Source organism: Bidens hawaiensis, unplaced genomic scaffold, assembly GCF_021521415.1.
Source record: "Bidens hawaiensis isolate Kalapana, Puna unplaced genomic scaffold, B.hawaiensis_p1.1 tig00043662_1, whole genome shotgun sequence".
Lineage (NCBI taxonomy): Eukaryota > Viridiplantae > Streptophyta > Magnoliopsida > Asterales > Asteraceae > Bidens > Bidens hawaiensis.
The window spans coordinates 30,794-42,020 of record NW_027497750.1 but is presented as its reverse complement, the minus strand read 5'-3'; the positions used below and the strand labels follow the sequence as shown (position 1 = coordinate 42,020).

Below are 11,227 nucleotides of genomic sequence, written 5' to 3'. Positions count from 1 at the left end.
AAAATCGAGTCATGTAATATTATCATCATCATTTTATATTTACTTGACCCAACACATATGTAATTCGTAAGTAAATTTAATGGGTCGTCACTGAGGACCAAAGACGCGTCACCCAAACATTATAGCTAAACCTGGCTTGTGCTAAACAACATGGAATATAAGATTATAAAGTTAAGATTAAACAAGTTAATAAAAAAATACTATAATTAACAACTTAATTATCACAAGTTGAAGAATAGCGTACTTTATTCCATTTATATTAAACTATGGATCATATTTATTACATAAAAGTCACGTTTCTCTTTTTCACACCAACAACCAAACCAAAACGGAACCATCAAAAGCAAGTCAAAAGATTAAGGAAAGTGGGAAGAAACACTTAATTACACACACGCTCATATACATATATATACATCCACGCCTATATATATGCATCATAACACCTTAACTAGATCATATCTCCAATGGCCACCAGATTATTATTATCATCACAATGCGGTTTCAAACCACTCCCTAAACTCTATTCTAACTCAATAACAAGAACCTCTATTTCCGGTTACCCGAATTCGATCACTTCATCACGGTCAGAGCTTCGGCCGATCAAAGTGAGTGCACCGGTGGGTGTTCATCATTTTATTGAGAAAGATGAAAAGGTGGTCAATGGGTCTGAGTCTATTGATGTCAGTGGGTTCAACCCGGGGGCACCACCACGTTTCACATTGGCTGATATTCGAGCTGCCATCCCGAAATATTGCTGGGTTAAGGACCCGTGGCGGTCCATGAGTTATGTGGTTAGAGATGTTGCGGTGGTACTTGGGTTGGCCGGCGGTGGCGGCTTATGCTAATAGTATGGTGGTTTGGCCTTTGTATTGGTTTGCTCAAGGAACAATGTTTGGGCTTTGTTTGTTCTTGGTCATGATTGGTAATTGACTAAACCTTAAAAAAACACTTTGATTCTGTCTATAAAGATGTCATCATTTGGTCAAACCGAACCAAAACCAAACTTTTGGTTTTTCAGTTTTAGAAAAGCGTTTGGTTTCTGGTTTCGATTTTTGGTTTTTTAGAGAATAGGTTTGGTTATCGGTTGTTTTTCAGTTCTACATTTAGGCTTTATATTTAGTGCATAAAGAAAACTGAAAAAAAAAATAGTGAATTTGGGCCTAAAACTTTTGGCCCAATTTTTTTTTTAAACCTTTATTAATGAAATTGTCTATGAAACTTTTGGCCCCAAAAAATTGAATTTAAATCACAAATTCATTAACAAACACTCAAACAGCTTCGGTAGTGTTCGGTTGGGTTTTGAAGTTTGGTTTGATGCAATCCGGTTTTGGAGCGAGACATAACCGAACCGTAACTTTCGGTTATTGAAGAAAACAAAACCGAACTGTCAGTTATTAGTTTCGATAAGTTATTTTGGTTTGGTTTTGTTGGGATTTTTTATTCTGGTTCGGTTAATTGGTCTTTTCTCACCCCTAATTCATTTAATGATTGCTTTGATTGTACAGTGGCCATGGAAGCTTTTCTAATAATGCAAAACTCAATGGTGTAGTTGGCCATCTTCTTCATTCTTCCATACTTGTACCTTACCATGGATGGTATGTAACATATTCTTCCATTTTTCTTTACACAACTTTTTAATTAAACAGTTTAACAACCAAGATTGTGATTACAGGAGAATTAGCCATAGAACTCACCATCAGAACCGCGGGCACGTTGAGAACGATGAATCTTGGCATCCGGTGAGTCTATAAGCGCTAGTTTTACCCCCACAAATTTGGACCATAATATCAGATTTAGCTTAATGTAACAAGATTCTAATTTATGTAAATTTGATTATTTTAGTTATCTGAGAATATTTATAAAAGTTTGGACACGGCTACTCGGTTGTTGAGGTTTACTCTGCCTTTCCGTATGCTTGCATTCCCTTTCTATCTGGTGAGTCGTTGGGCTCTTTTTGAGTGATTCGCTATTCAAATCGATCCTGTTTTGTTTGTTCCGTTTTACTAATTATTGCTTCGGGTTACAAATGACAGTGGAGCCGAAGCCCAGGAAAAAAGGGGTCTCATTTTCACCCGGGCAGCGATTTGTTTCGGCTAATGAAAAAACCGATGTGATCACCTCAACAGTTTGTTGGTCAGCCATGGCTGCCTTGCTTGCGGGTTTGTCATTTGTCTTAGGGCCTCTTCAAGTACTTAAACTCTATGGCATCCCCTATTTGGTTAGTTATTTTCCTAGCACAACTTTTGATTATTACAACATTTACACGCAGTTCTCTGTTTAAAATTGATTATCCGTTAAAACGTTTTCTGCAAATCTACAATTGAATATAGGGTTTTGTCATGTGGCTGGATTTAGTAACTTGCATCATCATGGTCATGAAGACAAACTCCCATGGTACCGTGGCAAGGTTTGAAACTGACCCGACTTTAATGCTATGAAAAGAACACTCGATTTTGGTCACATTTTGTTTCAGTCTTACAAGACTGATCATTTGATATCGTCGTACAGGAATGGAGTTACCTAAGAGGCGGCCTAATGACACTTGATCGCGACTACGGATGGATTAACAACATCCATCATGACATAGGAACACATGTTATACATCATCGTTTCCCTCAAATCCCACACTATCACCTAGTAGAGGCTGTAAGTATTTTTCTAAGTTAACATAAATTTTCACAATTTTATATCATTTCTAACAAGTAATAATAGTGATTCTAAATTTTTACATGTAGACCAAAGCCGCTAAGCCCGTGTTTGGGAAATACTACCGGGAACCAGAGAAATCAAAACCGCTTCCATTCCACTTACTCGGGCTTCTTGCAAGTAGCATGAAGAAAGATCATTACGTTAGTGATCAAAGGGGACGTTGTATATTACCAAACCGACCCAAAGCTCAAGGGTGACTTGAGATAGTGAATCAATCAAGAGTTTGTACAATACATCTGTGTATGCATCATATTAAAGGGACACATTAGAACCAGACAATGTGAACCATATTTTTTGTAACATTTTGAGTCAAAACATATGACATTGGTGTCATGTCATATTTAGTATAAATCTAACATCAATTATTCATGTTATTTGATGGATTATGATCAATATTGAGCAGATTTTACCGCGTTCATGAAAGAGGATATACGTGATGTATCCTTTTGAATTCCATCTGAACCACATATACCGCTGCTGACATCAACTCCATCTGGTTTCAGTATGGAAATGGCTTCGGTTACATTCTCGGGTTTCATCCCTCCGGCTAAGAGCCATCCGTGTTTGCTCTTGATAGGTGGTAGCTTGAACTGAGACCAATTAAACCCTTTGCCACTGAGACAATAAAACCAAAATCAGTTATTTGTTGAATATATGTAAAAATGGCAATCAAAATCAGTAATGTTTCGTTACCTGCCCCCTTTTGCACTGTCCACGAGAATCCAATCAACTAACGAACAATCTTCATCTGATATGTGGTTCATAAGGTCACCATCCTCATTTGCATGAAGAACATAAACTAATCGTCATTCTTCTGCTAAAACAGGCAATCCAGACCATGATCCATCTCCATGAAGCTGTAAAAAATTATGTTATCAGTTAAAATTTTGAATACAAGTAATTGATCAGAGGTGACAAAATAAGTAGGTTGAGTAGCATGTCAAAACGGGCCGGGCCCGAGTTTTTGCGCATTTGAATTTCTTATATAACTAATTAGTAAATTTAGTATTGTTACAATAATTTTCCAGATATCTGAATTAAATCTATTTAGAAGGTTGATACATTAGAAATAGACTTTGAACGACATTCAGCTCGTTTGACCCGTTCCACTTTCAGCTAGGGGTGCGCATGAAACCGAAATAACCAAACCGTAACCGGAATAACTGACGTAACAAAACAAAAATAACCGAACCCAATAAGAAAACCAACAGTCATAGTTATTAAAAGCCCTCACTTCTTGCGCCTAGGCCCATTTTTTAAGCGAGGCTCAACAAATGCACTTCTTTTTTCTAGGCGAGCGCTTCAGTATTGTCTATGCCAAGAACATGAGAAGATAAAAGCCGAGCAAAAGAAACGCAAGGAGTGCTATTAAAACTTAGATCTAGGAGAGGTCAAAGGCATTATATTGATACATTATATTATTTAAGTTCTGGAATTACATTTGAATCTTGACTATTTTAGAACTTTTGGTACTAATTAGATGATATTAAATGCTATATAATAGCTTTTGTTTATTTTATTTGAAGAAGAGTATTATTTTTCATATACGTAATATATTATAACTTTTTATTCAAGTGCGCTTTTTTTCCTTCAGGCCCTCGCTTTTTTTGCGCTTTGCACCTAGGTCCTAGGCAAGGTCTATGTGCCTTGAGTGCGCCTAGCGCATTTGATAACTATGCCAACAGTTTGGTTTTATCACTTTATGTTTTATAAAGAGCTAATTTTTTGGTTTGGTTACGGTTTTGGTGTCAACCAAAGACAAAAAAAACAAAACTAACAGTTTGGAATTTGGTGCAGAACCGAAGAAAAAACTGACTACAAAAAATTTATAAAAATATTAATTAACAAAAACATATAGGCCCAAAGTTTCAGCCCAAATTCATTATTTGGTCATTTCTGTAATTTTGTTGACTCAAAATATTCAACCTCAAACGACAAACTATAAAAAACAAAATATTAAGGGGCTGTTTGGGGCATTCACATGGTTCGCGGTACGCTCCGGTTCGGGAACGTGGAACGGGATCGCAATTCGCTAGGTGCCTAAAGTTCGGTTCGAGTGGGGGTAGGCTCATTTTGGATCGCTCCGGTACGATGTACCAATTAAACTTGTATGTTTATATGTATTTTTTTAAAATATATACACATTATAAGAAGTACAGGGTCAATTTTAAATGAAAGTGACATCTTCAAGGGTGAAAAGTGTCATTTAAGTTAACAAATTTAACATAACAAACCCTCTAACCCTAATTTCAGCCGACATCATGTTCTTCATCGTCTACACAAGGCAAATTCTGGAAATTTAAATCTGGTGCCTTTCCAAATACGTAATGGCTTTCCAAATTCTTTCTCTTTCCAAAAACTGTTCGATGTTCCCATGGAGTTGGATCGTGTTTTGAATTGATCCTGTTTACGATCCAGAGAGCATCCAAAAAATTAAACCAGACATATTTTCTAAAAAACTAGTTAAGACCTCACTACATCTATTTTCAAGTTTTTAAATTCGCAAATCCTAAACCGTATTAAAAATTTCAATCTCAAATGATGATTACGTTGAGCATGTTTTTGTTTGATGTTTCTCATCAAACAAAACAAAAATAGATTAATGGTTTCTATTGTAGGCTATAAACTTTGTTTGGCTTGATTTGAACTTTATAAAAAATGATGATATCGTTGAGCCTGTTTTCGTTTAAGTATGTATCAGTTTAATGTTTTCTCGTTCAAACAAAATATAACAAGATTAGTTTTCTTTTCTTTGGGCTATAAATTTGTTTGGGTTTTATTTAATTTGAACTTTTAAATTGGTAGGTCTTTAAACAAATAAGGGTAACGTAATATTTTTCCAGATGTAGCGAAATACGAAAACCAACCCAAAAAAAAATTACACTGCCGACAAAAAGTTGAGGGGTAGCGGATGTTACCCCTGCATATAAGGTAAACCCACCCCTGCTTAAGGGGGTCAATGAGAAATTTAATATATAAGTGACTAAAGTGTAATATAGAGATAGTATAAGACCATGTGTAGTCATAAGGCCAAACGTAGTGGGCAAGAGTTGGGGCGAAATGGGGCGACGAAGGGCTAGAACACCCCCCCCCCCCCCCCCCCGGGCGATAATTGGGCGAAAAGGGGCGGGGCGGGGTTTACTTGTCGCCGGGGTGGAGAAGAAAATAATATTATTATATTAATATGACCATTGGTAAACGGTCAAAGGTTTAAAAAAAATTAATTTAAACAATATATATATATAAACATAAACCTTCTTCTTCATTTCATATACATTTCATACATAATTCATACCCAAATTCTTCAAAAAATTTAGCAAAACGAATCCTATAAACAACCCGAACCAACCGACACTCGTGGAAGTCGTCGCTACCATGAGAGAAATCATCAAAAAACAAAAAAAATGTGTCGAGGAACTCAACGATGTCATGAAAGAAACCAACAAACAACACGAAAAGATTGACCAAATGTTGGAATTGTGGGAATTGAGTGAAAAATACGAATCCCTCAAAGCGGCCGGGTTACACGAAGCATTATTGCAACGACAACGAATTGAAAAAATGCGCAAATATTATAGATATTAGTATGTTATTTAGTTATGTTTTTTAATATTTTTAGTTATGTACTTTTTTTTAATTTTAATTCATTATTAGTTATGTTTTTTAATTTTTTTGTATTTCTTTTTAATTTTAATGCATTTTTATTTAATTATTTAAATAAATTGTTTTTTATTTGTTTAGTTTAGTTATAAATAGAAAATAATAAAAAAAGATACTGTGGGCCCAACTTGTAGCCCCTACACCATTACACCACAAAAACAAATTTCTACTCCATGCTGACTGGGCGCCATGTGTCACAATTCGCCCCCAATTGCAACCCCTCCACTACACATGGCCTAATGTCTCACCCCTAGGCATTATGCGTCATGTGACGTCCAGTCAGAGTTATGGTTTTTTTGTAAAAAGAGGGTGTAGTCATAATGTCTCACCTTTGGGCATTATGCGCCATTATGCGCCACGTGGCGCCCAGTCACCTTTACACTTTTTTTTTGTTTTTTATTAAAAGTGAACAAATAATAATAATATTTTATTAAATAAATATTACGTTAAAATAAAAATATTATTAAATAATATTTCATCTTCACCTTTCAAACGCCTATTCATCCAAAGATGTTGGACTAAATCCCTCTTAAGTGAGTTATGTATTTCTCTTGACCGCACGAAATACGCATTTTCAAGTATTTGCTCCATACTTGTTGGTGTTCGTGGTGGATCTGAGTCTGGTATGAAAGTTGGACATATTGCTCTTCCCTCGTCTTCGATGATCATGTTATGCATTATGATACACGCATACATAACACTTTTCATTCATTCTAAAGACCATAGACGACAAAGATTTTTAACAAAATGTCAGCGTTGTTGAAGAACCTCAAAACACCTCTCAATATCATTTATTGCAGGCTCTTGTACTTTCTTAAAATATAGTCGATTTTCATCCAATGGGTCTCTAAATATTTTCACGATAATCGCATACTCTGGATATATTCCATCACCCAGATAGTACCACTGATGGTAGAAGTTATCGTTGGCCCAAAACAAAGCGACGGGAATGGTCCCAGATATGTAACTCTCCAACACATGCGACTGTTTTAAGACGGTTTTGTCATTGTTGGAACCGGGAGCACCAAAGAATGTCAACCAAATCCAAAGGTCTAATGAAGCAATCGCTTGAAGGTTGACCGTTGGTCCCTTTTGGTCACCTCGTGTGTATTGACATCGTCATGCATTTGGACAATTAGCTCATTCCTAATGCATACAATCTACAATCCTGATCATACCGGGTAAACCATGCACCCTTGCATGTGCCTCGTAAAGCCGTTGTAGATCGTTCCAGTTGGGATCTCTTAGATAATGTGGTCCATATAGTTTTAATATTCCTATTTTACAGAAATTATAAAATAATTAAAGTAAGCAAGTGATATAGTTATTTAAAAAAATGAAATGTACCGTAACAAAAATACTCCAAGGTGTCCCGAGTTGTTTTATCGGTTATCTTAAAATACTCGTCGTAGATGTCGGTCGTGTTTCCGTAGGCGAGCACGCGTATGGCTGACGTAACCTTGTGAATAGCCGTGAATCCTAGCGTCCATCGACCGTCCAGCTTTTTGCTTAAATTAATCAAGCTAGCGCTCCAAATCATTGGTGATGCGTATAAATAAATTTGTAGACATCTGAAAGTGACGCCTAAAAGTCTTTGGGTTCTTGTATCTAGACGAGTCGTTGAAGTAATCCGCCTTCAACCGGTCGTTGGCTTCGATACGTTCTCGTTCTATATATGTTCATTTTTAAACGGGGGGTGGACGAGAGCTAATAGAATTCATATAAGTTGTTGCGAGCACAATCGCTCTCGTAACCGTCTCTTCCTCCACGTCATTTTCGGCTTGTCGGTCGGGCCCGATAAATTGGTTATATATAGAAGTAGGAGAATCCATTTAGGGTTTATAGGAAATTTGGTGTGAGAAAAATATAGAGTAGAAAGAATGGTTTATAAATTTGGTGAGTTTTGATTGGGGATGAAGATGCTTATATATGTAAAACAATTTATTTAACGGCATCATAAAACACTACCCCAAAACGCCACACCCATAAAGCCGGGGGGGGGGTGCCCCCGGCGTTTTCGTCCAAAACGCGTTCAGAACGCCACCACTACGGGTGGTCTAAGTATAGGAATAGGATGTGTTAGCGGGCAGGATTTAGTTTGTTTGTTGTTAGCGCACCGATGTATGGAGAGAGGGCATATCCCTGGATTATCGTTGTAACCTTTCCTTTACGTTTTCGTAATTCAATCGTTCGGTCTATTTTGTTCCTATTATCTTCCCTAAATCCAATCTATCACAATCAACACATATCAATTCTTATCGGGAAGCCTCAACCAACCTTAACTACATTTCCTAAATCCGTCCATCTGGCATCAAGATTGGCGAATGTTTTAACCCCCCCCCCCCCCCGAGGCCTTTTTTTAGCTTGAGGGAAACCCCACTTAGAGAGATCGGGTTTGGTCTCTCGAAGATAAAACCCTTTGTGCAACAGTCTAACTTAGGGGCTAAAGATTAACTAAGTTTGACATCATTTGCAAGAATATCTTTTATCAGTTTTTGAAAAGTTATTTTAAGATAAAAATCAAATAATAACACGGAACTTCATCTTTTAAATACATTGTCAAATAATGATATAATAATAATAATAATAATAATAATATGATTGTAAACTAAGGAGGGGTGGGAGCGACTGTGACAATCGTCAATTTCAGGTTAACTCCGTTAACTCAACTCCGTCAATTCAAACTTAAGATCACTAAATCTATAACGTACACTTCATTACATTTAAACTAGGGTTTAAATGACGCTTAACACTTACTACATGTGTAGTCTTTCGGGATTTGCACCGAAACGCAAACAAGTTGACGCAAACGATTGAGGAATAAACTAAAAACGTCAACATAATAATTATGTGATAATTATGTGTTAACATATGTGTTACTTGATTATATTGTGTGTAATGCTAAACAAAAAACAAGAACTAAGCTAGTTAAGTTAGAAAAACAACACTTGAAAGTAGAGGGACTTGAATGTAACTTGTGTGTCTATAAATATAACCTTAAAAATTAAACCCTAACTATTATTATTATTAATCCCAACCCGATCGGGCCCCCCTCCCCTTTGCTCCTTGCTGCCGTCGACTTCCACACACACATACATCAAGAAATCAAGTGTTTAATCCAAGAACTAGGTGCTAGGAAGGTATAATTGATCATCCTTTACATTCTTGTAGCTTAATTTTGATGTTTGTTGGGTTAACCACAAACCCTAGACCTGCCGATTTTGTGTATGTAGATAGCTAACATGATTGTGGTTGATTGAATGATGATTTGATAAGTAGATTGAATCTTGTTGCATGTTGATTGTTGTGTCTTTGATTTGAGTTCAAACACAAACCCTAATCAAGTATGTAATATGTAATTGATGTGTATGAATGGTGTTTATGGAGTCTAGAGGATTATATGGATGCATGATAGTTCATAGATTGTTATTATGTTGAGTTTGGATGCAAACAGATTCTGGACAGAATGTGTATACGATGTTTAAGTGACTGTAACGAAGTGTAACGTGAAAGTTGGTTGAGATTGTGGGTACTGTAGTAAACTAGGTTGAGTCTAGTTTCTATAAAGTATAAGTTTGTAATTTTTGGACAAGTAGAAGTTAACTTTTATGATTTTACAAAACGTTGTGCAAAGCTGAGCTGTTAGACCTGCTGTTAGGTTATGTTGTAAATGTTATATCTCATGAACTACGAGACCAATTGGGTTGGTTCCACTTCTGGAAGTTGACTCATTGAGTTAGGAACCTGACCCAAATGGTCTTGCATTTATTGGATTTTTCGTTTAACGGGAATTGCAAATAACATTATGTTGTGCATGAATCTGACTGTTATGAGTTTGCTGTAATGATTTGATGATTGTGAGAAAACTATTAGGAATAAAAATGTAATAAAATATGTTCTGGAAACCTAAGACATATGTGCTTCTGTGATGATTTTTGGTAAATTAATTGAGTTGCTATGATCGGTGAAATAGTACAATCTTTCTAGTAGGATTTCTGTCTCGGTGAAAATAGCTGCTGAGTTTTTGTGAAAATGCATGAAATATGATACTTGCTAATTTATTATCGTGTTTTGACCAAAATGCCCTTACGGGGAATAATTGCTAGTAGTGTACGTTATGAATACATGACACGTATATGATTGCTTACACATGTAACGTATCACAAATACATAGTTAAAGTCACACACGATTCACAAACGAAACACGAAACATGTTATGTGCATAGGTATTGTGTGCCGGGTCTAGAGACTCGATAATATTCCGACACTTAGAAAAATCTCTTTGTTGTTTTAGAACGTTAGAGAGAGTTTTTCGGTGACGCGCATCTTGGTGATTTATTTTGGGAAATTCTTCGCAAACAGTGAGTTTCACTTTCCCCTTTTTAAACTGTTTTAAACGCTTTTCACTTGGGGGAGATAACATACTCCACAACGCATTTAAGATTTTGTTATAAATTATATATCACTTGTAAAGGCTAAGTGGCAAACGAAACATTTGAAGTCCTACACATCGAACCGGTTAATATTTTGAATAGCGAGTCACTGTTGAGTAGTACTACTGGGTTTGACAAACCCCACCCAACGCTAAACTCGACTGGAGGTCGAGCCGGTGTAATTTTGGCTAACACGTACCATGGTCTGGAGGACCTGGTGACAAGGCACTTACTAAACGAGTCAGCTTCGGTGTCGAACACTTAGTAATACTTGTTGTATAGATTAGCTACCTATCGATATATAATTTGACATAACACTATCTGGTAACGCAAAACGCCGTAACGTGGTTACGCAAAACGCTTAACGCAAAACGCTTAACGCAAAACGCCGTAACGTGGTTACGCAAAACGCTTAACGTAAAACG

The 11,227-nt window shown here is 36.5% G+C and overlaps 1 pseudogene across 1 annotated transcript; it reads left to right on the top strand.

The window, feature by feature from the left end:
- The first annotated feature begins 413 nt into the window (after window positions 1-413).
- On the top strand, window positions 414-3,083 carry LOC143594469 (omega-3 fatty acid desaturase, chloroplastic-like; annotated as a pseudogene). The gene is made up of 8 exons (XR_013146335.1): window positions 414-922; window positions 1,506-1,595; window positions 1,673-1,739; window positions 1,843-1,935; window positions 2,034-2,218; window positions 2,331-2,407; window positions 2,509-2,646; window positions 2,736-3,083. The product of XR_013146335.1 is annotated as an omega-3 fatty acid desaturase, chloroplastic-like (transcript).
- Window positions 3,084-11,227: the final 8,144 nt, after the last annotated feature.